The following is a 4,742-nucleotide window of genomic DNA, read 5'->3' on the forward strand; positions in this document are numbered from 1 at the left end:
AATTTTCTCTCAGCTTCAGATGATCCTTTTCTTGGACTGTAAAAAGTCCAAATCACCTTGTGAGTTTTGAAATAAATTACTCAGTTGTGGGCCATATTATATTGTGGGCCAGTTAATAGTTCCCTGTAATTTTGGAAAATCATTAGGTAATCATTTGTGTTGTACTATCTGTGGCTGAACTTTCTGTAGACCTATCTTATACCCTAGGTAATTAATAGAATGTCCTCTTTGTATTTTTTTTTTTCAGGAACAATTTGTAATCCCCAACAAGGCAAAATTCTCTTCATCAAATATTCTTTCTAAGGTATCTGTGCCTGCATCAGCCTTGTCAGTTAGCCATTTTAAAAGTAGGGTGGTTGGTACATCTGAAAGACCAACACCTGTCATGTCCTGCTTATGGACAACCTGCACAGTCTATGACTTGTTTTGTTTCCGAGATGGCGGTTTCTCTGTATAATAGCCCTGGCTGTCCTGGACTCATTTTGTAGATCAGACTGGTCTTGAACTCATGGAGCTGCCTGCCTCTGTCTCCTGAGTGCTGGGATTACAAGGGTGTGCCACGGCACCAGGCCTGTGACTGTTCTTAATAACACCTTGAGCTGTGGTGATACACACCTGTAATCCCAGGCTAGCCTGGCCTCCAAAGCAAGTCCAGGACAGCTGAGGCTACACAAAGAAACCATGTCTTGTAAAACAAAAACAAAACAAAAAGACAAACAAGCAAACAAAAACAAGTACCACTTTTCAATGTTTTTCTCAGATGCATTTTTATTTTATGGTTTATTTCTGAGATTGAAGGAATGTCTGTTTTTGTTTTTGTTGTTCAAGACAGGGTTTCTCGTAGCCTTGGCTGTCCTGGACTCACTTTGTAGACCAGGCTGGCCTCGAACTCACATCGATCCACCTGCTTCTGCCTCCCAAGCGCTGGGATTAAAGACCCACTCTACCACTGCCCGATTTGTCTTTTGTTATTTTGGTTTTTCGAGACAGGGTTTCTCTCTGTAGCCTTGGCTGGCCTAGACTGGCTTTGTAGACCACGCTGGCCTCGAACTCACAGTGATCTGCCTGCTTCTGCCTTCCGAGCGTGCGCCTCCACACCCAGCTCTCTTTTGTGTGTTTTTAAATTTTTATTAGCAAATAAAATAGACCCGGTAGCAGCTGGAGGCAGAGGCATGCGCATCTCTGTGAGTTTGAGACCAACCTGGTCTACAGAGCAAGTTCCAGGACAGCCAATGCTACATAGAGAAACCCTGTCTTGAAAAAATAAAATGAAGAAATAATTAAAAGCGCTCTCCTCCAGCCCAGCAAGACACCCAAGGGAAAGAAGGCCAAGGGGAAGAAGGTGGCCCCGGCCCCCGCCGTGGTGAAGAAACAGGAGGCCAAAGAGGTGGTCAATCCTTTGTTTGAGAAGAGGCCCATGAACTTCAGCATTGGGCAGGACATCTGGCCCAAAAGAGATCTCCCTCGCTTTGTCAAATGGCCCCGCCACACCAGGCTGCAGTGGCAAAGGGCCATCCTCTATAAGTGGCTCAAGGTGCCTCCCGCCATTAACCAGCTCACCCAGGCCCTGGACCAGCAAACAGCCACCCAGCTGCTTAAGCTTGTGCACAAGTACAGACCAGAGACAAAGCAGGAGATGTAGATAAGGCTGCTGACGCGAGCTGAGAAGAAAGCTGCTGGGGACGTCCCAACTGAGAGACCAGCTGTCCTTCGAGCAGGATTGATACAGTCACCACCTTGGTGGAGAACAAGAAGGCTCAGCTGGTGGTGACTGCCCATGACGTAGACCCCATTGAGCTGGTGGTCTTCCTACCTGCCCTGTGCTGAAAGATGGGGGTCCCCTACTGCATCATCAAGGGAAAGGCCAGGCTGGGGCGGCTGGTCCACAGGAGGACTTGCACCATGGTTGCCTTCACACAGGTTAACTCGGAAGACAAGGGTGCTCTGCTAAGCTGGTGGAAGCTATTAGGACCAATTAAACGGCAGATAGGATGATGAGATCCGTCGCCACTGGGGAGACAACATCCTGGGTCCTAAATCTGTGGTTCACATTGCCAAGCTGGAAAAGGAAAAGGCTAAAGAACTTGCTACTAAATTGGGTTAAATGTACACTGTTAAGTTTTGTATACATAAATATAAATACAAATTTAAAAGAAATAATAAAAAAATAATGGAAGCAAGAGGATGAGGAATACAGGGAAAGCCTGAGATGCACGAGACAGCTTAAAACAGATAATCAAACTGAAATAAAGAAAGAAAACCCCAAATAAAGAATTATACTATAGCTGGGCATGGTGGCGCATGCCTTTAATCCCAGAATTCTGGAGGCAGAAGCAGGCGGATCTCTATAAGTTGGAGGCCAGCCTGGTCTACAAAGAGAGTCTAGGACACAGAGAAGCCCTATCTTGAAAAAAAAAAAAAAAAAAAAGAACAAAAAAAATTATAGTATAAAAAATAAAAATTTCGCATTTGAACTATTTTGAGTAGTGTTCCATAGAGTCCAGTATTGTGTCATTTTAAAGTGTGTCATTTAATAACATCATGAAATATTAGGAAAATATATATATATATACACGTGGCATCAAACGATGGCTCAGTGCTTAAGAGCATTGGCTGCTCTTCTAGAGGAACCGGATCTGTTCCCAGCATCCATCATAACCATCTGTAGCTGTAGTTCAAGGGGATCTGATGTTCTTTTCTGGCCTCTAACTGTACCTGGAATGCAAGTGGTGCACAGACATGCATGCAGGCAAAACACTCATACATATAAACTATTCAATCAAAAAGTTTAAAAGAAACATATGCAATTTCTTCCTGCCTCCAAGCTCTGGCTTAGGATTCTGGGAACCTCTTTAATTTCCTGAGTATCAGAAGTGATTGCATGATTTTTGTTGTTGTTTTTTTGTTCTCAGTTTTCATCTTAGACCTCCCAACTCTGATACCAGGGCTCTTCCATCCCTTGGAACTTTCTGGGTAATATAAGCATATATATGGAAAGTGGGGGGCAGGAAGGGCGGTTCTTTGTGCAGCCCTGGCTGTCCTGGAACACATTCTGTAGACCAAGGAAGAGTGTCCCAGCATGCCCACCTAATATGAGCACCTCTTGTTCTAATAAACACCCTCGCAGAAGATGAGGGTGGCGATGATCACGGATAGCCAATGATGTAATCCACCATGCATACCTGATGGGGTTTGGGGCACTCCCAGGGGTACAGGAGTTCCTGGGGGAGGTGCTTACCTGCCAGGACATGGTGAGGAAGCTCTGGGCCCTCTCTCCACACTGCACCCTATGCTATCTTTCACGCAGCTGTTTAACAGCATTCTCTATCATTTAATAGTATTTAATAGCTATTTAATAGTATTCTCGTAGTATGTTCAATGGTGACTGATAGAATCATCAAGACTTCCCCTGGGTTTTGTGAGTTTTCTTCTCCACGTTTGACAGTTTTAGTCCTTCCATTTAGGGTTCCGATGGGGTTTACAACCTATTGGGTTAGAACAGTGTTTGAGAAATATAAACTGAACTGTCACTCTGCTCAGAGGCCTGCAGGGTCTTCTCAGCTCTTAAATGTCACCCCCTGCTCTGATCCCCTGCCTCACCTCACAGGGCTCAGCTTGGTCTACCTTACACCCCCTCTCCGATTTCATCCAGCTCCAGGCACCTGGCCATAACATGCTGTTCCTCAAACATGCCAAGCACATTCTACACTGGGGAGAGTACTCGGTGTTCCTTCCGTGAGGAACATCTCTTCAGGTGCTGACTGATCTGACCATTCTAGTGAGTCTCCTCTGTCCCCCCAGGTCATGATATTTTTTTTTTCTTCTTAGGATCTATAACTTCTGCTTATCACTGTTAACTCACTGTCCCACCTTATGAGAATATATAGAAGGTGCTGGGATTTGAATGTGGCATCCAGCCCCACCGCCACCCTGCCCAAGTTCAAGGGCTGTAGACTTGATTCTCAGTGCAACCGTGTTTTATATAAGGTCTAAAGATGTTAGGGTCACAAGTGCTCTCTGCCATGACTAGAATGATGAGTATTTTTAAAAAAGATTTATTTATTTTATGCATACAATGTTCTGCCTGCATGTACACCTGCACACCAGAAGAGGGCATCAGATCACATTACAGATGGTTGTGAGCTACCATGTGGTTGCTGGGAATTGAATCAGGACCTCTGGCAGAGCAGACAGTGTTCTTAACCTTTGACCCATCTTCCTGGGTCCGGAGTGACGAGTGTTACAGAGTAAGTTAGTTACTGAGAGTAAATTTGCTGCCTTCTGCCTTCTCCCATTGGATCACATAGCATGAGGGCACTTACCAGATATGCACCAAGCTCCTGGACTTCCCAGCCTCAATTGTAAGAATTGTAAATCAGAGCCAGACATGATTAAAGCTCATGCCTTTAATCCCAGCACTTGGGAGGGAGAGGTAAGTGTATCTCCATTGAGTTCATGGCCAGTCTGGTCTACAAAATGAGTCCAGGGCACCCAGCGCTACATAGAGGAATCATGTATTGAAAAACAAACAAAAAAATTTGTAAGTCAAATTTTAATTCTTTAGAAATTACATGAGAAAATGTACAAAGGTGGAAGGCAAGCTCTTGGTCATTGACATTATAATGAGCCCCTCAATTAATCTAGGTGGTGTCTTAAAAATGGTAAACACACACTAGCACCAAAGCTGTCAATGTGTGTGTGTGTGTGTCTGTGTGTGTGTGTGTCTCTGTGTGTGTGTGTCT

General features: G+C 44.6%; 1 pseudogene; it reads left to right on the forward strand.

Annotated features, from left to right (window-relative positions):
* The first annotated feature begins 437 nt into the window (after nt 1–437).
* On the forward strand, nt 438–2,104 carry LOC127196976 (60S ribosomal protein L7a-like; annotated as a pseudogene).
* Nucleotides 2,105–4,742: the final 2,638 nt, after the last annotated feature.

The sequence above is a fragment of the Acomys russatus genome, chromosome 13, assembly GCF_903995435.1.
Source record: "Acomys russatus chromosome 13, mAcoRus1.1, whole genome shotgun sequence".
NCBI classification, from domain to species: Eukaryota; Metazoa; Chordata; class Mammalia; order Rodentia; family Muridae; genus Acomys; species Acomys russatus.